The sequence below is a fragment of the Mustela lutreola genome, chromosome 8 (genome assembly GCF_030435805.1).
Source record: "Mustela lutreola isolate mMusLut2 chromosome 8, mMusLut2.pri, whole genome shotgun sequence".
Taxonomy (NCBI): domain Eukaryota; kingdom Metazoa; phylum Chordata; class Mammalia; order Carnivora; family Mustelidae; genus Mustela; species Mustela lutreola.
This window is the reverse complement of record NC_081297.1, coordinates 92,374,297-92,400,540: the sequence shown is the minus strand read 5'-3', so window position 1 is coordinate 92,400,540 and position 26,244 is coordinate 92,374,297. Positions and strand designations below refer to the sequence as shown.

General features: G+C 36.8%; 1 protein-coding gene across 2 annotated transcripts in view; it reads right to left on the bottom strand.

The window, feature by feature from the left end:
• EPS8 (epidermal growth factor receptor pathway substrate 8) overlaps positions 1-23,652 on the bottom strand; it is a 180,867-nt gene extending 157,215 nt beyond the window's left edge. For both annotated transcript variants that reach the window (XM_059185963.1, XM_059185962.1), the window contains exon 1: positions 23,378-23,652. The gene's annotated coding sequence lies outside the window, so the exon portion shown is untranslated. The remainder of the gene's footprint in view (positions 1-23,377) is intronic.
• Between the last annotated feature and the right edge of the window lie 2,592 nt (positions 23,653-26,244).

Below are 26,244 nucleotides of genomic sequence, written 5' to 3'. Positions count from 1 at the left end.
CAATTTATATATTTTACAGCATTTTTTTCTTACTTAATCATTTAAAAAATCTTCTTCATGCTTCCATTTGTCAATCTTTCCACAGAGAATTTTGAATATTACAACCATTTCTTTTTTTCAGCTTTACAGAGATATAATTAATATATAACATTAAGTAAGTTTAAGGTGTGCAATGTGATAATTTGATACATAGATTGTATACTGCAAAATGATTACCACATGAACCTTAGTTAATACCTCTAAAACCTCAAGTAATTCCATTTTCGTCTATGTCATGAGAACATTTAAGATCTATTCTCTTAGCAACAATCAGGGATATAACTCTGTACTATTGACTAAAGTCACAAAGTGGTGTTTACATAAGATCCTTACATAAGATACTTATTCACCTTATAACTGGAAGTTTGTACTCCTTGACTAACATCTATCTCTCCATTTGCTACCAACCAGCCAAGGCAACCACTATTCTACTCTTGTTTCTATAAGTTCAGCTTTTTCAGATTCCATATATAAGTGAAATCATAGAGTATTTGTCTCTCTCTGACTTACTTAGCATAATGCCCTCAGTCTATACCCATTGTCACAAGTGGCAGGATTTTCTTCTTTCCACTGGCTGATAATATTTAAGAATTATATGAATATATATATATATTCATATATATGTGTGTGTATATTCACAAACACATACACACAACACGTTTTCTTTACCAGCTCATCTACGGAGGGACCCTTAAGGTGGTTTCCAAGTCTTTCCTATTGTGCATAATGTCTCCTTCATTATATTCCCCATCTTCAAAATTCTTTGTTTTTTTTATAATTACTATCTCTGTTAAACTTCTCATTTTGTGTATTGTTTTCCTGATTTCACTGAACTGTCCTTTCAGTGTTTTGTTGCTTATTTGTAGTTCCCTGAGCTTCCTTAGAGTAACTATTTTGAATTCTCTTATCAGGAAAATTGAAAACACTCTCCGAAGGGGAAAGAGTATCAGTTACTTGAAAACTGTCTTCCTTCGGTGGTATCATTTTTCCTTGATATTTTTAGGTTCCTCTAAGTTCTGTGTTGCTGTCTTTGCATTTGAATAAAGAGTCATCTTCTCTAGTCTATACTGACTGGTTTCAGGAGAGAAAACCTCCCTTCAGCCCTGTTAAAGATTCTGAGGCTTTCCCAGATCTTTCCTATGGATATCCCTACTGCATACTTCTTATTCCCTTCTCTCGGGGAATTCATAAGATTGTACACCTTCTGTGGATCCTGCAAGTCAGGTCAAATGCTAATAACCTTCCTTTGCTTTCCCTAGGGCAGTACTGAATGCTCAACCTTGCGTAGTTTCTCCCAATTCTCTAGAGTCAGGCCAGCTTTCTGCAAGTGCTCACTGTCTGCAAAAGTTCATTCTCACTGCTTCAGGGGCATACACGGAAGCTGGCCCGCTATGGGGTCCCTGTGGGGAAGAGCAGGGGTAAGGTACATGGAGTGTTGGTGGGGAGGGGAGCTGGGGCCAGTTGTAGAGATCTACAGGGGAGGCATCCCCCACAGTTCATGGATGGGCTTCCTAATACAGTCTACAAAGCTGTCAGTAGGATTTTGATACATTCTCTCCTGAGCCCTAACTGCTGTTTTCCCAGTCATCACTACTTGCTGCCCAGCAAGTCACTACTTGGTATTGATGGGGCAGAAAAGAAGTAGGTCTCTTTGGTGGCATTCCACATACTGGGGAAGCTGGACACTCATTCATATACTCTCCACTTTCCCCCACAGGAAAAATCACAGGCCAAGAAGTTCTCTTTTGGCACTGAGCTATGCCTTGGGGGAGGGGCAACACAGGTAAAATAAAATCGCCCCTGTTACCCTCTCCACTGTGTTCAATCTCAGATTTTTTTTTTCCTCCAATGGTATGTTTGTTGGCATCTCTGCTAGATTCCCAGGCTTTCACAAGGGTACTACTGTCCATGAGTGATTGTCAATGTCAAAACTGGTGTTCTTTGCAGGAGGGAGAGAAAAGAATGGAAAAAACTAAAAAAAAAAAAACAAAAAAAAAAAAAACAAAAAAAAAAACCTCTTATTCCACCATAATGATAACATCATTCTTCAGTAGCACAAGGGGAGCTCACCCACCAGCATTCTGCCATGGTTGTGGCCTAGAATCATTTCTTAGTGGTCACTTTATGGTTGACATTTTTAATATCAAGTACCATAATGTGTTACAACATTCTTACAGTGTACTGAGGTGTAAAACATAGTTTTCCCCCTTAATTAAAATATACTTAGTCTATAATGATTTGGGTTCTTTTACTTTATATATATATATATATATGCACACATATATATATATAAAGTATATAGTATATAATATGAGCCAGAATTTTTTCCTCTCTCTCTTACCAGCCTCTCAGCTGTCTCTTCCCTTGCTATTTATATACTACTCTAGAACCTCATCATAACCTTCTATTACTTTATTGCTCTGGGAGCTGGAAATAAGCTGAGCAAATTAGTTCTAAAATTTCAATAAATAAATTTTAAATAAAAGCCTAAGTACTATACCTGTGGAGAAGATGAACGATCATTTATATTATTGTAATTATTTATGCCTCTCTCCATGATTTAGTCCCAGCTACGTAGGCTACCTTATACCTCACCATCCTTAGCACTACACCTAATACAGAGAAATGGAAAAATAGAGCTGATAAACATTTTGAGTAAAAGAATTTTCAAATTCCTGACCAAATTAAAGAGAGCATCAGTACAGTTGCACAAAGGCTTAGAATACTTAGATTTTAAGACTAACTGTGCAATGAATTAGTTGTATGACATTGGACAGATCATTTGGCCTGCCTTGGTTTTACTTTTTTCATTAGCAACATAAGATAGCTACACCACACAGTCTTTACATATCTCATGTATCATACATTTAAAGGTTCTTTATCATCTATTCTGATTACTAATAATCTTTTCCCTTAAATAAGTAAGATTATAAAATAAGTCAGCTCCAGAGAGGCATTTTGATTAAATCCTGATCCAGTGGCAAATACTGTAGGTCCACTTTTACTGAAAAGGAGGGTTATAAAGGGTGGTGGCAAGAAGCAAAGGTTCAATTTTAAAATTTCCCATACTGGCCCAATCCCCTCATTTTACCTATAAATCACAGGCTCCAGCTGGATATAAACTGAATGTTAAATTTCATAAAGGTAGAGGGGTGGGAACAGTGATGTGTCTCGGGCAGCTGGAGGACAACCTTGTGACATCTATGGTAAAATATGGAAGAATGACAAGAGATAAAGAAATGGGATGATATTGCTGATAAACTCTATCTACCTTTCAACTTCACCTCCAGAACACTCTGGTAGAGAGAAAACATGAAACAGTCAGTGAATAAATGAACCCTGCTCAGTTTTTCTACCATACTTTATTTACATGTAGAACAGATACTGAGACAGATACTGAAATCTCACTAACATCAAAAAGCATTTTAAACATTTATTCCTTGGATATGTATTAAAACAAAAACTGAGTACACACTGTACACTTAGCATTGTGCTAAGGCACATGAAAGACCAAGATTACTCAGACACATTTTCTACCTCCAAGTGTTGAGGCTAGTTAAACGGAAAAACAAGTAAATAAACCATAAAATGCAACCTAATTACTACTTTAAAGTGAGTATAAGATATCACTTGGGCACAAAGAAGGAATTGACTAATTTTTTTCCAGGAAAGTAACCTTTAAGCCAAGTGGAAAATAATATAGACAAAATGATGAGGTTGACAGAGAGCAAACTCCAGGCCAAGGGAACAGCTTGTGTGAAGTCATGGAAGCATGAAGCTAAGTGTATTCAATTACTTCAATTATTAAAGCATTTGTGGAATAAAAGAGTCAAAGAATGAGACCTGAAAGTAAACTAGGAAGACTTTGTCACAGAGGGCTTTCATTTTGCGCCACTATAAGCAGGAATGGGACTTCCTAACGAGCATATGGGGAACACTGAAGAATTTTAAGCAAGGTATTAATATGATCAAGAGAAGAAGAGAATGCTCTGTCAGCCATTCTGTAATAGGAATCAACAGGATTTGGTGACTGATCACTTAAAGGTGGGACAGAATGGTGCATAAGGCAAAAAAAGAGTCCAGAAAGATGCACATACCATTAATGTTACCATTTCAGTAATAGTGGCTCCATTTAGAGGAACGGGAAAAGAGAGGGGAGCAGGTTTAGGGGAAAATGCAACAAATATATTTTGGTAAATGTGATGTCTTGGAGGCCTGTGCAAGCTTCAGGTATAGTCAGAAACAAAGGATTAGAGTTTAGGGTAATGTTGCCAGCAGGAGATAAAAAATTGAAAGTCATCGTTCTAATGAAAACAATGTGAAGTGCTGAAGTCATCTTGGAAAACAATGAAACATGAAATGAGATGAGAGCTGAGAAAAGAATTCTGGAAAACTATGAAACTTCTCAATTTGTAAGTTTTCAGATTATGAACAAAACCATAAACAGAGGAAAAAAAAAAAAAAACCCACTGACTTTCTCTGCTACCAACAGATGGAGTTACAATTTTCTTGAGATTACCACTTCGCAACTCTCCCAGTAACTTTTAGTTACATATTATACTCCTAGAAGTAGAGATTCTGAAGGAACATCTAAGTGCAAATAAGTAACAAAAGAGAGGTAGGATGTAAAGCAGAAAAGAACTGCAAAGCACCATGAAAGCCAAAAGAAGACAACATTCTTTGAAAGAAAAAAGTGATCATTACGAGCATACATTCATTCAGTAAATGGACAATCTACAAAGTAGTACAAATTCTAAGCAATAAAAAATACAATAGTGAACAAAACACAGCCCATGTCCTCTAAGAGCTTGCAGCAAATGCTACAGCAAAATCAAGATAAAAACTAAACATTTGCCTTTTGGCATGGATTTTTACAAGACTACAAATGACCTAGAGGTATGATGAGCTCAGGCACTAGACTACAGTGGGTAGACAACTGCAGGAAGAGTGAGGAAGAGGAAACAACAGGTAATAAGGTTCTCCTCAGTAATCTCACCTGGGAACAAGACAGAAATAAGACAGCAGAAAGAGGACATTAAGAAAATAACTTTCAAACATGCATAACATCACATCAAGAGAATTAAGAGACACATGGACTCTAGGAGCTTACAATATAAAGAGTCTGACATAGACAAATACACGTAAGACAGAGAAGAATAACATTTTAAATTGATTCCATAATACTTTCTACAAGAGACAGAGGTCTAAATTATTAAAATTATATTCCAATGTTATTAATTTTGATTAATAATGATTCTCTTATCACAATTTGGTTTAAGTCAAGTTGAAATCAGAAGAAAATCCTGAGATCAAAGAAATTCAATCACCTCCCCCCATCGAAGAAAGGAAAATGAAGGAGATATTTTGATGCAATTGGGTATTAAAGATATGTATGGGACCAGTTACCTGGTAAAGGGAGATGCATAGACTATTTTAGTACTGGGTTTACTGGCCTCTTCAAGAGATGTTAGAGAGAAGTCAGAAAGTGTTGGGGATGGGGAGAGATGTCAAAGAAGCAAATAAGTATTCAAAGTACTTACTAGAAAAAAAGAGTGTGATTTATGTAGGTCCAGTTGACATAAGTCTGTGTCACTTTCATCATCCCAGCTGGTTCAACGTATTTCAAAATAGCATATGACATGAACTATATCCATACCAGGAGAAAAAGAAAGATCTCATCCATGTCTAGCTAACATTATAGAGGCAAGATGGCAAGCAAAAAGCAGTGTATGACCTAATAAAATTACCTCATACTGGTGTCTAAAATTCTCATTTTTGTAGTAGCAATTTGTAAAACTTATAACAAAGATTGGAAATCTTATGTAATTTTACTAAACATAATAACTACATGTACTCATAAATATTTGCTTAATGAGAGGAAAACAGTCTTATCATCTTGGGACCATCAGGGAACTGCTACCAGAAATGCACCTCCTAATCTATTGCACAAGAAAAACATAGAAACAACTCCATCTTTAACCAACCAACACACTCTCATACTACATTTTTCTTTAAAAAAAAAAAAAGTGTTCAAAATAAACTTCAAAAATAACTGAGTATGCCATCAATCTTTAAAAAACAAACAAGATCCTCTATTAATTATTTTTTTGAGACCCATAGAAGAAGGAATAACTAAAACGAGGAAATAATGAATTGTTTTCTTTTTTAACAAAAGGGCTTCTATGTTATGGGATCTGGCAAAACTAGAGAGAGAGATTTATATATCTATTCCTACTTCTTTCTCTTCCCAACCCCCAAACTTGTATACAAACCTAGTGTTATTCAAGATAACAGCATATAGCCATAATTCTACAGTTGCATGGACAGAGCTTGGAAAATTAGGTCACAAGCTTGCCACTGGGACTCCAATCATCTGTCTGGCAAGTTTGTATGACTTCCTCCTCCCTGGGATTCTCTTATACACTGCCCAAAAGGCAAGATAAGGGAAAGGTTATCAGGACTTTCTATAATAGCTACAAAAAGATTTGGTCCACATCACTAACAATGTGGGAAAACTCAGGCACTTTTATCCTTCTACAGTCAACATAGCAATCAGTGCTTCGATAAATATTTATTGAGAACCTTCTTTGCACAGAAATTCTCTCTTTTAAAGTTCAATGCCAATCATGGCCCAACCTATCCATGCCAACTTACAACTTGAAAGAAATTCTTGATCCTGTTTCCAAACAATTAAGCTCTTTGCAACGCAAATAAAGATGTTTTTTGAAATAGATCGTTATGAATCTTTCATTCTTAGTAGCTAACTAGAACCACATGAGCCAAACACATTGTGGGGATCATTTCAATGGTGTGTAATTTGAGAGGTGTGTCAGAAAGTGCTTTGCTCCACTAAAGGAGTATACATTTTTCTCTTGTAAGTAAAATACAAAGGCAATGTTGCTTCATACAGCATACAGTTGCTTCATAAAGTTACCCACATTCCAAATTCAAGATATGAAATATTTCCCCTTCTCCAAAGATTAACACTTTACAACCAGCTTTAAGTCTTCAGCATGACTTCATTTTACAAATAACAATTTCTTCATTCCTAAAAATTTCCAAGAACAAAATATTGAATAGTGTCTATAAAAATAACACAAACCATGCTTGTCTGATCTGATCTTAAATTAACCTTAACTGCTGAGTATCTTTCAAAGGGAGTACTGTTGTATTATAATTTTTACCAAAGCTCTTCATAAATAACTCTTACTGTAGTGGAATTATTGTAAAATGATTCATAATTTCAAAGTACTTATAAATCTACAATATCACTACATGTAAAAATTATAATACAAAATATGACTATCTTCACTCTCTTAGAAGTTAGAAAGGAGGAGGAAGAGAAGGTGAGAAAAGTTATTATTTTCCATATTTTTACCATTTACCTAGAATCTGATTGCTTAAGTTTTTATGATTCTTTTAATTTAGGCTTCTGACATCTGTAAATTCAGTAAGGATATAAATCTTATCTGCTGTCTCAATTGCAGCATCTTTATTATTTAGTAATACATCTAACACTTAATAGGCATTTACTTAGTATTTCTTTTTTTTTTTTACTTCTTTATTGACATATAAATTCCACTAACTGAAACAAGCTATTTTCTATTAAATAAAGCTGTATATGTCCAAGACTATTAGATGAAGAAATTAAAGTGAGTTGAATTAAACCAATGACTCTGCTAACAGTTTAGCCAAATCCCTAATCTCATATAACTAACTCATATATACATATCACAAGAAGAATTACCAGAGAAAGTAGAAATGGGTCAAACAAGCTCTATCACCAGTACAACAAACAAAACTCACCATCACATACAAAGGACAGTTCCATATGCATTTTGTTGTATTAAGTATTCATTTGTGTACATGTTCCTCTTGCACAACTTTCTTTTAAAAGAAATTAAAAAAAAGAAAAAGAAAAAGAAAAAGAAATTTCACCCCAGTATTATCCTTCCCAATGATTGCTAGGGTTGACAGCAAAATCTTGCTAAGAGTAATTAGAGAGGGAGGAATAGGAAGCTGAAAGATCACAGCTGAAGTTTTTAGAAGTTCTTCCAGACACAAAACCAAAAACACTCTGAGCTGAATTAGTTTCTTTGACCTTAAAAATTAAGCTATGTTCTCAAATCAATCCCTTGCAAAAATCTACAGGCTCTTGTCCTCCATTGGAAAAAAAGAAAAACTCAGCAGGCTTGGATCAGCTACCTAATCTAAAAAGCTTTCCCTCACATTCATGTCCGTTCTCTCACGAATATGTAACTACATCAGCCTCCACACATAGTAAGCATTTGTTACACCTAATGTCTAAGATCCAATTAATGTCCACAATAGTCTAACAGAATCAATGCTAGCTAGAAAGCTCTAGCTGTCAAATCTTGCAATATTAAGAATGTCTTTTATTTCGTGTTTGAGTAAATATTTAATATATATTTCTATTACGTAATACATTGTTACAATATATATATAAACAGAGTTCCCCAGATGTAGCTGATCAACAGCACAGTGATGGTTAAAATGGTTTATATGTTCCTGTGAAATTTTAGCGTTTCTACTTTTGTCACACCAAACTATCTCTATGATCAGATACTACCATCACTAGTTTTCCCAATCATTTTACTACTTGATCCATTAATACGGAATCTTTCTTTCAGTTTGATCATATAAGTACTTTTAAAAACCACAAATACAAAACAAAATATAACTGGTAACCATTAGGTTAAGTTATCCCCTATTGTCAGGTCTTCTATTCAATAATAAATATCTCCCAAATTCATACTGCAATTATTTCCATTAACTACATGGCAGAGTGAGAAAACAGAAATAACTACTAGTAACAGATGTAGGTGAAGGGCAGGAAGTCTTGGAGGTAAGATAGAGACTTTTATTCCAGTTCCAAGACTCTTTAGAAAGCCATGGAGTATTCCATTGTAAAATTATCTTTTATATTATATGACTTTACTTGAGATATATTTGAACTCAAATTCTAAAATTCCCTACAGTGTTAAGGAGCTCCTACAAAACAAAATGTAAAAAAGGAAGAAAAAAAGAAAAAGAAAGAAAGAGAGGGAGAGAGGGAAGGAGGGGAAAGCCAGTAGCATATATTCTAATATACAAACAAAACCATAGTGGGTCTTTCCTAATTACTATAAAAATTGGTGTTAAAATGTATTGCAGCTGAAGTTAATCACTGTTAATGTATTCAGTCTGGACAGGATTTCATTATCTTTATAATGAGACTTACTACTTCCAAAATAATCTATTTACTACCCAAATAAGATGAAGGTGATGAGGCCTTGAATCACTCCTTTGTTTCAAACTCTCTAGCAGCCTAAACTTAACCTTCACTGTCATAACCGCCATGAATGCCCCCTTTTATTCAGACTTCAGTCTCCATGACTGAGATCTCACCAGGCAGTGAGAAAAAGTTACAACAGTAACTGGAAAGATAGCAAAGTAATGAAAGATACATGTTTCAACTAAGTCATCTGAGGATTGGAAAAAAAAAAAAAAAGCTATCAGACACTGGGGCTAGAGGATGGGGTAAAATGAGGATGAGAGAAGCAAGATGGAGAAGGCCTATCGAGGGAAAAACCCACATGGTCATTTACCTGCTTCAGAATTTTTATGACTATTTTCTTCATGAGACCATAGAAGGTAATGAGTCTTAAGATGGCTTTGAAATATGTGAAACACGGCCAAGCGCATAGATCTTATAGTAAATGGTGCTAAAACTTTTTGTTTCAATTATATGGATAAGAAACATTAAAAAAAAAATTAAATAATATGAAAAGAAAAGTTGAAGCTTTGAACATTTTATTCTGTAATTCTACAAAGATAGCAAATATACCAATATGCAAACAATATAGAACTGATCATTCCTAAATTTACATGAGGTTTTAATTTTTTACACAATTTTGTTTTATTATTCTTTACACATTATTATTTAAGCTTGGCTATCATGGATCGGTCATTTAAAAATCGAAGAGATGAGGGGTGCCTGGGTGGCTCAGCCGTTAAGCACCCAACTCCTGACTTCCATTCAGGTCAGGATCTCAGGGTCATTAGATGAAGCCCTACACAGGGCTCCTCACTCAGCACAGTCTGCTTGTCCCTCTCTGACCCAGCCCTCCCTGCCCCACCCCCTGCCTGTGCTCTCTCATACAAAATAAATAAAGTCTTTAAAAATAAAAGAAGAGATGAATCATTAAATAAATCTGTGAATTAATGTAAATCTATTTAAAATCTTTAGAGGACTCCTTTCCTCAATAATTAACCATACCTCTTTCATATAAATTCTTTAGACATACATATTGATTCCCCACCTTTACATGCATGAGCATCATGTGAAAAACGCTACAAGACTTGTCCCAATGACTAGATTTTTATCACAGAAAGAATTCTGTTGCTTTTAAACTATTCGGAACCTAACAAGGCCCCCAAAAAGAATGAAATAAAATTACTACCAATAAAATTAATGTCTTCTCTTGACTAAAATGATCCTGAGATAAATAAATAAATAACACGAGTTGTGGTATACAGTCCTGAAAAATAAGATTATACATCACAAGTTTTAACAGCGAAGATAAACATGCTAAAATAAACAACTGAACCTAAAGATAGGATTTCTAATCAATATTTTTTCTATATTAAAAAGTAATATTTTAAAATCCCAATATATGGTTGGTCATTTAACAGTTAAAGTTTTGAAAATACGCTGGAAAGGAAATTGGAAATTACCTACACACATACGTACAAACACAAGCTGAGCATGCTATTGGAGGAAGGGGGGGCAACTATACAGATATATATAGTAATGTTCTATTTTCCTCCGTTTATCAAAGCTAAATGCATATTCTCTAACATCACAAGTATATCTTTCTTCAAATTTAAAAGTCAACATATTCAAAATCACCTTACTGTATGTTCATGTCTAAAGATAGCATTAGGGCGCCTGGGTGGCTCAGTGGGTTAAGCCGCTGCCTTCGGCTCAGGTCATGACCTCAGGGTCCTGGGATCGAGTCCCACATCGGGCTCTCTGCTCGGCAGGGAGCCTGCTTCCCTCTCTCTCTCTCTGGCTGCCTCTCCGACTACTTGTGATTTCTCTCTGTCAAATAAATAAATAAAATCTTAAAAAAATAATAAAAAAAAATAAAGATAGCATTAACTTCAAATGTCAAAATTATTATAGAAGACTAAACATCGTATTCAAGGACTTCAATGACAAATTTCACATACACTTTTCTTTACAGATTTGTTTCACTACTTGCACTTTTAAAATATTTTATTTTCTAGTGAAAAATAGAAACAATTACAATATTACAAAATATTACAAAAACTATAATCAGCAAAAAAAAATTTACAGTGTTTAATGATCACAAACTTTATATTTCAGACAGAAATAGAAACATTCCATTGTTGCACTAAGCAAGTAAATAATATACCAATAATACACATGTATTTCTAAATAAATAATATACCAATAATACACGTGTATTTCTAGAATAAGGAATAATATTCTAATAGTAATATTCTAAAAGAAATATAACATTTTAGTGGTGCTAATCAAAGACTTTCTAAATAAAATGAAATTCATATCGGGCGCCTGGGTGGCTCAGTGGTTGGGGCCGCTGCCTTCAGCTCGGGTCGTGATCCCAGGGTCCTGGGATCGAGCCCCGCATCCGGCTCTTTGCTTCGCAGGGAGCCTGCTTCCTCACCTCTCTCTCTGCCTGCCTCTCTGCCTACTTGTGATCTCTGCCTGTCAAATAAATAAATAAAATCTTAAAAAAAAATGAAATTCATATCAATAGCCTTTAAGAGGGATTTAAAAAATGTGTTTTCCCTTTTTTTTTTTAACTTTTTTGGTTATTGACCAAGAATAGTTGATATACAATATTTTATTAGTTTCAGGTATATAACATAGTGATTCAATATTTACATACATTATGAAATAATCACCACAGTAAGCCTAGTTACCATTCATTACCATATCTAGTTATTACAATATTACTGACTATTTCCTATGCTGTACCTTTTATCCTCATGACTTACTTCTTTTATAACTAGAAATTTATACCTCTTAATCCCCTTCATCTTTTTGCCCATACTCCCATTACGTATGCCCCTCTGGCAACCACCAGTTTGTTTTCTGTACTTAGGAGACTGTTTCTGTTTTGTTTGTTCCTTTGTTCTCTAGATTCCACATTTAAGGGAAACCATACAGTATTTGTCTTTCTCTGCTTTATATCACTTATAGAATATCCTTTAGGTCTATCCACAATGACACAAGTGTCAAGATTTCATTCTTTTTTATGGCTGATTAATATTCCTGTGAGTGTGTGTGTGTGTGTGTGCACGCGCGCGCACTGTATCATCTTTATTCATTCATCATTCATCTATTGACAGCCACTTAGGTTGCTTCCATATCTTGGCTACTGCAAGCAAAGCTGCAAAGAACATATGAGTACACACTCATGCTTTCATTTTCTTCAAATAAAATAGAATTCCTTGATCATAATGTATTTCTATTTTTAATTATTTTAGGAAGCTCCATACTGTTTTTCCATAGTTGCTGAACTAATTTAAATTCCTTCCACAGTGTTTGAGGATTGATTCCCTTTTCTCCACATCCTTGCCAACATTTATTACTTCTTATCTTTTTGATACCAGCCATCTGACAGGTGTGAGGTGATACCTTACTGTGGTTTTAATTTGCATTTCCCTAATGATGAGTGTATGAGTGATGATGTAGAGCATTGTTTCATGTGTCTGTTGGACACATGTCTTGTCTACTTTGGAAAAATGTCTATACAGGTCCTCTGTCCTTTATTTATTTGGATTGGGGGGGGGGGGGTTCTGCTGTTGAGTTGTATTTTTTTTAAAAATACTTTATTTACTTGAGAGAGAGAGATAGCATGCATGAGCTAGGGGCCAGGTGTCGGGGGAGGGAGGGAGCAGAGGGAGGAGACTTCCCACTGAGCAAGGAGCCTGATTCAGAGCTCAATCCCAGGACCCCGGGATCATGACCTGAGCTGAAGGCAGGTTTTTAACAGACTGACCCACCCAGGCACCCAGGGTTGAATTGTACTAAGTTATTTATATTTTCAGATATTAAGCCTTTATTAAACATAGCATTTGCAAATATCCCTTCCCATTCAGTAGGTTGCCTTTCCATTTTATTGGTTTCCTTTACTATGCAAAAGCTTTGTAGTTTGATGTGGTACCACCTGTTTATTTTTGCTTTTGTTGCCCTTCCTTGAGAAGAGACAAATCCAAAAAAAATGTTGCTAAGACTGAGGTCCAAGAGCTTACCGCCTAGGTTCTCTTTTAAGAGTTTTATAGTTTCAGATCTTACATTTAGCTCTTTAGTCCATTTTGAGTTTATTTTTGCATATGGTATAAAAAGAGACTGTCTTTTCCCAACTATATATCCTTGCCTCCCTTGTTATAGATTGACCATATGAGTGTGGGTTGATTTCTGGGCTGTCTTTTCTGTTCCACTGGTCTCTTTTTGTGCTAATACCACACTACTTGAGTATGACAGCTTTGCAGTACAGTTTGAAATCAGGGAATGTGATACCTTCAGCTTTGTTCTTTCTCAAAGTTGCTTTGGTCATTAAGGATCTATTGCGGATCCATACAAATTTTAAGATGTATTTCTTCTAGTTCTGTGGAAAATGCTATTGGTGCTTTGATGAGAACTGCAGTGAATCTTAAGATTGCTTTGCGTGGTATGGACATTTAATGGGCATTAATCTTCTAATCCATGAATATGGGATGTCCTTCCATTTGTTTGTTTAACTTCTTTTATCAGTGCTTTGTAGTTTTCATTATACAAGTCGTTCACCTCCTTAGTTCATTACTAAGTACTTTGTTCTTTTTGTTGCTATTGTAAATGGAATTGCTTTTCTCATTTCCTTTTCAGACAGCTTGATGTTAGTATATGGAAATGGAACTAATTTTTGTCTATTGATTTTGTATCCTGCAATCTTACTGAACATGTTTATTAGTTCTAAGTTTTTTTATGGAGTCTTTGGGTTTTTCCATATATAGTATAGTAGGATGCTATCTACAAATAGTGAATTTTACTTCTTCTTTTCCAATTTTCTTGTCTGAACATTGTGGCCAGACTTCCAGTACTATGTTGAATAAAAATGGTGAAAATTGTCTTATTCCTGATCTTAGAAGAAACGGTTTCAGTTTTTCAAAGTTTGGTATCATGTTAGCTGTGAGTTTGTCATATAGGGTCTTTATAAGGTTGAGGTATGTTCCCTCCTAATAAAGTGTTTATCATAAATGTACATTGAATTTTGCCAAATGCTTTTACTGCTTCTAATGAGTTGATCACGTTAATTCTTACTCTTCATTTTGTTAATGTGGTTTGTCACACTGACTAATTTGCAGATATTGAAATATCTTTGAATCCCCAGAATAAATCCCACTTTATCCTGGTATAGGAGCCTTTCAATGTATTATCAAATTCGGATTGCTAATATTTTGTTGAGGATTTCTGCATTTATGTTCATCAGGGATACTGGTCTGTAATTTTCTTTTTTTTTGTAGTGTCTTTATCAGGTTTTCATATCAGACTAATGCTGAACTTAGAGAATGTATTTGGAAACACTTCTTCCTCTTAAAACTTTTTGGAACAGTTTGAGAAGGATAGATATTAACTCTTCTTTAAATGTTTGGTAAAATGTAACTGTGAAATAGACTGGTTCTGGACTTTCACCACTCTCTTTAAATATAAATTTCTCTTCCCTCTATTAATGTTCATTTATTTTCTATTTTGTCTTTCCTTTTTCTCTTCTCCTCTTATATTAAAAACATGATTTTTCAGCTGTAGAACTCTAACCCCCAACAAGCACATAATTCATACAATTAACAAATTATTTTAGTATATTGCTAAGTATTATGTTCAGGTTCTATTCAGAAACCATTCATGGCTCTTAGAATTCTGGATTGGCTCAAACAGGACTAGATGGTGCCTTTATAGGATGTTACATTTCTAATATTGCTATGCTACTAAATATAAGCATGGCTTAAGACAGAACCTCTGATTTTACCCCAAAACACACAAGTCCTCTTTCTTAATAAAAATCACTTGAGTATCACAGGACTGGGGGAAAACAAAAAACAAAAAACAAGAATTTATCTACTATATAAAGGACTATATTTAGAAAGTCATAGGATTAGAAGAGGAGATTCATGCAATTAAAACAGGTTTGGCGGGCGCCTCAGTGGCTCAGTGGGTTAAAGCCTCCGCCTTTGGTTCAGGTCATGATCCCAGGGTCCTGGGATAGAGTCCCGCATAGGACTCTCTGCTCAGCTGGGAGCCTGCTTCCTCCTCTCTCTCTGCCTGCTTCTCTACCTACTTGTGATCTCCGTCTGTCAAATAAATAAATAAAATCTTTTAAAAAAAACAACAACAACCAGGTTTGGGATCTTTATCCTTTCCTACTATGATGCAATGAATACTGTATTGCATTGTTACTACAAAAATGAAAAATAACTGATTATTCAGTTCTTTCTAATATCCCTATAGGCTCTGTGAGAATGTGCAGAATTTCCCATTACTCCTGTCATGTCTACCATTCTTCACATCAAACATATTCATCTTTCTGCCTGGAATGCCCCAGAGTCCCTCCTCATACTCTTATTCTTGGCCTCAAAAATTCATTCTATAAAACCCAAATGTCACATTCTTCAGTAAAGATTTTTCTGATTCCTCAGCTACAGTGGGCCTCTCCTTTTGTCTATGTGATGAGATATAAATATAATTTTTGTTCATTTAACCTACCCCCAACAACTGTGTCAAATAGGTACTATTATCGTTTCCACTTCCTAGATAAGAAAACTAAGGCAGATAAAGTCTTTCTGATTTCAAAGGCCATTGCTTGCTTGCTTGTTCATTTAATGCATACATTCATGAGTTCTATACTCTATTAAAATGATTGTCCCATTCTCTGGGTTCCCTGAAGACAGAAAGCAGAGATCCTGTCTCATCCATCTTTGTATTTCCAGGGTCTGGCACAGAACAGATACTCCAGAAATGCTCAATAAATGATGAATGAATGAGTAAATGAAAGGTAACAATGTTCAACTTACTCTGGGAGGAAAATCCCTCCCCTTCTAAATGTTCTTCCATAAAGAGTATGCTAGTAAGTGCTTATTTCTTTCAGAAAACATTTTGTGTGTATCATATACGACATATACGACACATTTAAGCTGTGCTTAAAGATAACTGAGTTTAGTTCCCTGCCCTCAAGAAACTAACAATTTAGTAGGGGAAAGGTATAAACAATTAGCTACTTTTACTATTATGTGTTTTATTTTTCCTAAGCCCCACAAGTTCCTCTCTTTATTATTTTTTTTTAAGATTTTATTTATTTATTTGAGAGAGAGAGCATGAGAGGGGACAAAGTCAGAGAGAGAAGCAGACTCCCCGCGGAGCTGGAAGCCTGAAGCAGGACTCCATCCCAGCACTCCAGGATCATGACCTGAGCCAAAAGCAGTTGCTCATCCAAGTGAGCCACCCAGGCGCCCAAGTTCCTCTCTTTAAAGGAACTTCATTCTTTATAACCATTTCCCAATAATTCACACCTCTGAGCCACTAAGCTGCAGATCAGACAACAAGAAAAAAAGAAAAAGGTTAAAAGAACCTCCATGTATCTCAAAAACAAAATTTTTGAGCCATTCTCATTTCACCCAGTAGTCATTTAAGACATGTACAAATTTTAAAGAAAAGAATAAAATCAAGGACATATGATACTATCCTTGCCCTTTTTCTTTTATGAGAGATCACACAACCAACTGGAAAGTTTTGGAATCAAAAAGATCAAAGTTCCCATCCAAACTCTGTCCCTTTCTCCCCATATGGATCACCGACAAGTCACTTTATCTTTCTGAACACATTTCTTACCTGTAATACGCAAAAAGGAGAACTGCCTTAAAGAGCTTTTGTAAGAGTTTAAAAAGATAACGTGTGTAACACCTGCCACACCAAAGCTGCTACTTTCACTATGTCAAATCTCACTAGATTCTTTTTGGAAGCTATGGTTCTATCTGTAGCATAACAATATTAAAAATTATGGTCCCAATGTCATTAACTGTGTTACTGACATATCAAAAGAAAGGTACTTTTTTAAAAAGCTACTTCTTTCTGGCAAGAAGAGTGGCATGGGATAAGAGTCGAGACCATAGAGTCATATATCAAGTTTCTAGATGGTAAGTAAATACATCATCTGCCTCTTCTCAGCATATGCCTTGCAATACCCTTATTTCGGATACTCTTTGTGAAATAGAAAACCTTAATTATTTCTTATGTCTAGATATGAAAGAATTGATAGATATCACTCTGTATTAACAATTCCATCTTCTGGGCACCTGGTGGCTCATCGGTTAACTGTCTATTTGCCTTTGGCTCACGTCATGATCCCAGGGTCCTGAGATAGAGCCCAGCATCAGGCTCCCTACTTAGTGGGGAGCCTGCTTCTCCCTCTCCCTCCTCCTTGTGCTATCAAATAAATAAATACAATATTTTTCAAATAAAAAACAAATAAAATATTTTATTAAAAAAAAAATTCCATCTTCCACAAATGCCAGGAACTAATCTCAACACAGTCTATACCTATTACTACATTTTAGGTCCCGAGTCATTTCTCAACTGTTTTCTTTAAGCAATTTTGCAGAAGGCTTTTAAAAATCAAATAAAAACACTTTCTTTTCAATCCTAATCCCAATTTATAATCTAGTTGACTTAAAAATCTCATTTACTTGGTACTGGTACAACTGAAAAAAGAGAATCTAGACACAGACTTTATACTTTTAATAAAAATTAACTAAAAATGGGTCAAAGACCTAAAAGTAAAATTATAAAACTCCTAAAAAAAAATGATAAAATCTAGATGGCCTTGAATTTGGCAATGAGTTTTTAAAAATGCAACACCAAAATTTATCCATGAAATTGACAAGTTGGATTTCATTAAAATTAAAAACATTTGCCCTGAAAAGACACTGTTAAGAGAATAAAAAGAAAAGCCAGAATAGAAGAAGATATCAGCAAAATACATATCTGATAAAATGATGATATGAAAAAGATATAAAGAATTCTTAAAACAATAAGAAAACTGACAACCCTATTAACAAACGGGCAAAAGTTCAGAACAGATAACTCCCCAAGGAAAATATACAGAATACAACAACATATGAAAAGATGTTTAACACTAAATGTCATTAAGGAACAGCAAATTAAAGCAACAATGAGATATTATTATACCTATTAGAATACATAAAATCCATAAAACTGACAATATCCAAAATTGACAAGGAGAAGAAACAGGAGCTTGCGGTAATTGTTGATGGGAATGAAAATGGCAAAGGCACTCTGGAAAACAGTTTGGCAAAATCATATAAAGCTAACAATAATCTTATCATATGATCCAGCGATCATGTTCCTAGGTATTTACCCAAATAATGTGAAATCTTTTGTCTACACAAAAACTTGCCCATGAATATTTGTAGCAGCTTTGTTTATAGTTGCACAAAACTGGAAGTAACAAAGATGTCCATCGATAAATGAATAGATACACAAACTGTGATAACACACATAAATTGGAAAATTACCAAGTAATAAAAAGAAATGAGCTATCAAATCACAAGAAGACATAACGAACCTTAAATGCATATCCATAAGTGAAAGAAGCCAGTCTGACAAGGCTGCATGATTCCCATTATATGATGTCTGGAAAAGGCAAAACTATAGGGACCATTTAAAAAAAAAATAATCAGTGGTTGTGGGGGAGGGGGAAAGAGGAGAGGGGGGATTAAGGGAGTGATAAATGAAGCACAGGTTTTTTTTTTTTTTTTTAATGTATGATACTTTGATACCATAATAAAGGATACATGAAATGATACATTTTTCAAAACCCAGAGAACTTTACAGGACAAAGAGAGAGCTTCAGTGTATGTGAACTTTTAAAAAATCATTTAGAAGGTCAGAAGGATCCCAGGATGGAACAAAAATTGTGACAAAAGGATCTGACACTATTATTAATGCATGCAACTATCTCACTAAGTGGGATGGGGAAAAAGGAATGGAATCTAAACTAAAAGCAAAAGAAACTGTGCATAAGAACTGTACCCTAGTTGATAACGTTGTTTCCCACTCTCTGTAAAGAGAGCACAAGTTAGCAATTTAAATACTGGTATAAGTATATAAAAGGATTGACAATTAAGTAAATGGATGACAGGTGGTGGGAGCCAGGTTTCTTTCCATGGTTGGGATGAGTTGACAGATAAACAAGAGAAGGCCAGAATGACACAAGTGGTAATAGGGTAGGTAAGGTTGTAGATATCCATATGAACTCATATTTCGCTTAACATGGATACATATGATTATGTAGAGAAATATGTATAGATAGGTGTATATTCAGGCTTTGCATACATACATATGTTTCCTGCTCTGTAGATAAGAGGATCTAGAGGCAATGATACCCCAGTAGCAACAAGAACTCAGCACCCAAATCTTGGCTTCTAATACTATTTCCCAAGAAGATGAAACAGATTCTTTCTGGCTGATTCTGGGACTGGGACAGGTAATGGAAATATAAAAAATGAGCCTGGAACATCTTTTAATGTCAGAAAGTAAGGAAATTATTAACAAAAAACAAAACAAAAAAAATCCCTCACATTGATGGAGACATGTCAAAGGGACACATGAACCAACTGAAGGAGCTCCCAATGGCCAGAGCTGAAACAACTTGAGCAACAAAATAAAGTAGTACTGGATTATAACCAAAAGTATATAATGTATATCCATGACTACAGAACAATATAAGTAAATGACTGAGTAAATACACAAATGGGGAGAAAAGAAAAATCTGCCGTGCAGAAGAATTCTAAATAATTTATATAGATACCCCACCCTCAGGGAGGAAAAGTAAAACTATCCACTCCTTAAATGTGTGCTGTGCAAATGACTTTCTTCTAAAAGTACTGCATAAAAAGAAGAGTAACTTTTCAGGGTAGAAACCTACCAAACACTAACTCAGGCAGGGGATCAAGATCATTATCAACAGTGATAAGTCATGTTGATAGCTCGTACCTTTTATATGATGTAATAAAAACAGCATTTTACTTCTGTGATCTTCCTTTCGAAAAACTACAAGCCCAGTCTGATCACGGCAACAAAGTCACACTGATTTCAGTAGAAGGTCATTCTACCCAATATCTCATCAATACTCCTCACAACCGTGAAGGTCATCAAAAACAAAGTCTACCAAGCTGTCACAGCCAAAAGGACCATAAGGAGACATGACAACTAAAGTATAATATGGTATCTAAGACAGTAGAGTCCTGAAACAGAAAAAGGACATCCGATAAACACTGAGGAAAGCTAAATAAAGTGTGAATCTCAGTTAGTAATGACATACCAATACTGCTTCATTGCTTTTTTTCCAATACTGCTTCATTAATTATCACAAATACTAATGTAAGATGTAATAAGAGAGGAAATTGGGTAACATAGTATATAAGAAGTCACTGCCCTATCTTTATAATTTTTCTCTAAATCTAAAACTAGTCTAAAAGGAAAATATATTTTTTTAAATATTATCTAAGAATATATCTAGAAAACACTGCAGAGGGGTGCCTGGGTGGCTCAGTGGGTTAAGCCTCTGCTTTTGGCTCAGGTCATGATCTCAGGGTCCTGAGGATCAAGCCCCACAAGGCATCCCATCCAGCTCTTGGCTCAGCAGGGAGCCTGCTCCACACAACCCCACCCCCCAGGCCTCTCTGCCTACTTGTGATCCCTCTCTCTGTCAAATAAATAAATAAAAATAAAATCTTTAGAAAACACTGCAGAAGCTGTACTGAAACACCGAGCACCTTTCCTGCATACATTAAAGTTAAAATGTTGACAACTATGTTGTTACAGAATTTTCCTTAAGAAAATATTTTCAATCACTAACAGCTGCAAACAATTTCATGCAGTAATTCCCAACAGGGTTGTACTATAGCTAAAGCACTTTAACTAAAATTCCACTTTTCCCCTTACATACCATTGCAGATGTCTGAAAGTTTATAACCTATCATTAACTTAGGTTGTTTTTGTGATGATCCAAATCTGTTTAATACAACTCACCAAAGCTAACTTAAATTTTACATAAATGAAATCAGTGCTAAAATACTCACCCATTAAAACTTTAAGCATTTAACGAGTGACCTTGAGAAAAACTATCATCTTTTATTGTGGATACCATATTTTCCTATACAAACCATGGTTTAAGTGAGCTCCTGCAGAATTAAAATGGGTAAATGAAGAAAACAGAAGAGTCAGCAGAAAAATAAAAAGCAGTGAGTGAACATGTATGCAGCATAGCTCAAGAAAAGGAAGGGTCTAGGATTTGGGGTCTACCAAATAAAAACTGAAAGCAAAAATACAAAGTCTATGTTATAGCATGGAAAAGGATTAATAACTGAAAAGTATCAGCGTAGGTAAAAAATTGAAAAGAGGAAAAAATCAGAAATGAAAACAAAAGGCAATATTTTCATTTGACCTGAAACAAGCAAAGGGTTCAAAATTAGACATTAGACTCCTGATAGAAAACAATCCAGAATAAACCACGCTGTAGAATCACCCCAAATTCAACTTCAAGTATGGTCCCATCATTAATAAAAGGCTGAAAACTACTACTTACTGATATTCAATGGCATTGGAAAGTGGGAAGAAAAAAGATTTCAAAGAGAAGGTACCAAATATTGTAAACAGTGGTTATTTCAGAATGGTGGGATTAAAAGTTTTCTTTTTTTTTTTCTTTTTTCTGCTGTGGATTGAATGACTTGTGGAATTTTAAAAAGCTTTAATCTATGAATTCTGCACTAAAGGCTTTCTATAAAATGTTATTACATTTGTGATACCCTTTAGTGGCAACTGTATAAAGCGCATTGTTTTTCTAATTATAAGTCAAAGTGTGAACCCATGACCAAAATTTTTTGACACTAGCAACTTAAGAACTGTAACAATCTATCTGAAGAACTCCGATTCCAAACTGGAAATCTATGAGACAGGATGACACTGACTTTAATTTCAATGTCCACACGATCTACATGAAGTGTACCCTTTGCAAAACCCAAGTCCCTTCAGAATAGTATCCTCTCGGTACAAATAAATTAGAAACACAACTAGTTTGCTGTTCCTGTGTATTTCCATATGCATGTGTGTGTAAAGTCTTCTGGGAATCCTAATTCTCCTATCCCGCAAAAGAATAAGAAAGCCAAAATCAAGTTGTTCCTATGCATCTGAAACCAAGTTTTATCTGAACTCTTAAAATATTACTATTCCTCTTATGAGACAAAAAAAAAAAAAAAAAAAAAAAAAAACCGAAATCTTCAAAAGAAATGCAGTAATGCCTTTCGTTAAAAAGGAGAATTCCAATTTTGTAAAGGAGAATTCCAATTCTTAATGCTCTACGGCCCTAGACGACTATGGTTTTCAAATCCGAATACCACAGGCGTCCAACCCCGAAGAGATTCCAGCAGTACTATGGGTCTACGGGAAAAGAAGGATTGAGAAACAATGCCAAGGAAGAGAACGATCCGCGCAAAGAATTCTGCACAGAGATAATCCTCGAAAAGAAAGAAGAGTGACCACAGGAGAAGCGAACCGGCTCTTCATACGCGGAGAAGTCAACTCCAAAGGCGTTAGTTGACAAAGACACCAGAAAGGCCATCTTCCAAAAGTAAAATGGGGATTAAAGTGGAACAAACTTAAGAACGGAAAGTCAACAGGAATCAGGAGTGACAACTGTTCAAAAACAAGCTATCTTAATTTGAGAGGCTATGCGACGGTGGGACCTTGCCCCCAAACTCTCCATCTGCAAAGACCCCCTCCATCTGAGCGTGGGGAGGGTAGCTCTCGAAACCCCGAGCCTCCAAGACGCCGTGAAAACACCGCTCTCGTAGTCGCCCCACCGGCCGGACAGGCGCAGGTGTAGAGGTGCGGAAGCTCAGGTTACCAGGAAATATTACAAGGACACTGAGGATCTTCTCTGCCCACCCCTCCCGGAGCCTCGGGCTCCGCGGGCGGCGCGGGGCGGCGGGCGGCCGAAGGTCTGCACCCGCTCGGCGGCGCTCCACGGCCGGGCGCACCGGCGCGCTCCGCAGCGGCGCCCCGGCACACCTGGCTCCCGACACCAGTTGAAAGCAGTCAAAGTGAATGCAAGCGGACGCGGCGCCTGGCACCGCTCCACCCGAACACACACAAAGGCGGATTTTTAAAAATCTAGTCGGAGTTCCAACAGCTGGACCCCCGGCCGGCGCCTTTCGCCCGAGGGGCTCTTACCTCGGATCCGCCCTCGGGGCCGTGGCTTTCCCCGGAGGCGCCTCGAGGCGGGACGAGGCAGGCGGCGGCCGGGAGAAAGCCCCCGACCGGGACCACGCCCTTCCAATCCCCCCGCGAGCCTCAAAGCGGCGGTCGGCGCCCGGCTGGAGAGCAGCGATCTCCCGGGCGAGCACAGCGCCGGTCTCGCGCTGGGCAAGACCGCCGCGCCCGCCGCCGCCTGTGAAGTCTGGAGCTGCCCGCCCGCTCACCCGCTCGCCGCCAAAGCCAGCCGCGCGCCGCGCATGCCCACTACCCCTGCTAGCAGCGAGCGAGAACGCGCGCGCGCGCCCCCGGCGCGGCCGGAGCTGGCTCCACTCTCCGGGTCTTGGCGGCAGCCGAGCCGCGGAATATCTGGTCGACCCCAGAGCTGCAGGCGAACCCGGCGGTGGGGCCGAGTGGGTGGGAGTGGAGCGGGAGAAAAGAGGTCAGGGCGCCGGGCTAAGTTATCAAGACCATCAAAGTCGGGCCAGGGTTCCTAGCTACGGACAGGTTTCGAGAAGTGCCCTAGCAGGACCGACTAGCAGCTGGGAGACGCGCGAAGGGGAGCAGAGCATGTGGAAAGGTTCACCCCCGGGCAAGGTTAATGCCCCTGGCCATGGGAGCGCCCAGTTACAGCGCCCCAGAACCTGGAGCACAACTCCTGGGCACAAAGCTCGCCGCGCCCAACGACCTTCGTCTTCCTTCTCACGGTCCTGCCGCCTATTTCCCCCCTTTTGTCGCTCTGCGCTTTTTTGTTTCAATCCATGCCATCAACTGGTGGCACCCAAGGGCCTCCATGCGGTCCTTAGCTCCAGCCAGCAAGCCCAGACCCGCTTCGCAAGCCTGCCTTAGATCCCATTCTTCACGTAGTTCTTGCCGAGAGCCTGATGTGGTTTGTAGTGGAGACTTTTTTCATTTAATTCCTCTCCCAACTTAAACCTCCTAATCGTTGCCTCCTCCTTGAGTAGGTCACTGAGCCACTAAATGAGAAGCCCTGTAGTAGTCTTTGTCTTAAAACATTTGTCATAGCTACGCCCCCTTTCCTGTTCCAACTTCTTTAAAGGCAAGTGACTCTCAGAAATCAACAAAGATAAACTTGGTTAAAACAGTGAACATGCTTGCTTTGTGAGATAAAGAAAAGGACACGCAGTCAGAGGAAAGCAAGTTTTCACACTAAGGTGGAAATTAAAACCATTATGCTAAACGTTCACATAGAACTTAGGTCCAGTCCCCTATCTTAAGTAGAAATCATCTCTGCAGTATTTCCATCATACCATCATCCACTTAAACTTTTGTTATGTTGGAAATCTTTATATTTATTCTTTTTTTAAAAGATTTATTTATTTATTTGACAGACAGAGATCACAAGTAGGCAGAGAGGCAGACAGAGAGAAAGGAGGAAGCAGGCTCCCTGCTGAGCAGAGAGCCCAATGCGGTGCTTGATCCCTGAGACCATGACCTGAGCCGAAGGCAGAGGCCCAACCCACTAAGCCACCCAGGCGCCCCTTTATATTTATTCTTATGTATAATCATGATTATTCAATTTCTACCTACACGATTTTTATATATTATTTCTAATCCTTAAAATGAGATAGGCCTTATTATTCATAGTCAACAGGGTATTTCTCAGAAGTAGCATCTCTTTTGCCACAACCAATACTGATGCCAGAATTAAAACCCAGCTCTGCTTAGAAGATCCATAAACATTTGCTTTGTAAACATCAATTCAACTTCCCTTAGCACCACTCTGCTGATTCTGACCCCTAGGAATTAATCTCACTCTTTATAGCCATCGCAAGCCTTGAAATATTTGAAACGAACTATTTAAGTAACTATCAGAATTGGTAATATTTTTCAAAAATTTTAGATCCTTTTTACTTGTCAAACGGAATGGTGAGCCCTCATAACCACAATTTTTACCCTGCTTTGCATTTCCTTCAGCTTTTCCTTTTCCTTCTTAAATCATGCACTCAAGGAGAACAAAACATGCAAATATAGTGGGCCAAGAACTTTGTTACAAAGTGATCAGTAGCCCCTTGATCCAAGCATACCCTGTCAATAAGGCATCCCAAACTTGTGTTAGGTTTTTCTTTTAGCAAACATATTACTTAGAGTTGAATAAAATATCCAAGTCTATTTTACATGGACTATATATAATTAAACCATAGCTTCCACCTTACATAGTCTATGTTTCTATAATTCTACATGTTTAAACCCAATTTTTGCCTTTAATACATATTAAATTTCATCTTGTTTGTTTTAAGACAGAATTTCAGATTTTAAAATCTTATTAGTGATCACTTTTAACTTATGGTATCTGTAAAGTTAATGAATAATGAACATGGCTTCTTTCTTTCCACTGAAGTCTAATAAAGTTATATAAAACAGGTTTAGAAAAGAGTCTTGTAGCCCACCACCAAAAATAATCTCCAAGTTAATAATAATTTATGAACAAACACTTTTCGAGATCAAGCACTTTAGTTCATACAATCATACTATAACCATAATTTCATGAATGGTTTCCTAAATACTTTACTGAACTGAAAATTCGCTGCCTCTAGCATCCCTAAATATACCAGTCCAAGTATCTATTAAAGAAAGGAAGAAAAAAATCCAAAGCTAGTTAAACAGGATCCATTTTCAAAATAACCCATTCTGGCATCAATGATCCCTATTACTTTTTCTAAGGGTTTAGAACCAGTGTTAATAATCTCTTTTATACTTTTGCTGAGAAATGGGCAAATTTGCCTGCTTATATAGTGCCACCATATACAAGTTTCCCCTTTCTAAAAATCTCATGTGATAATGTTGGAATACACATCGAAAATAATGCAGGACAGAATGAAGAA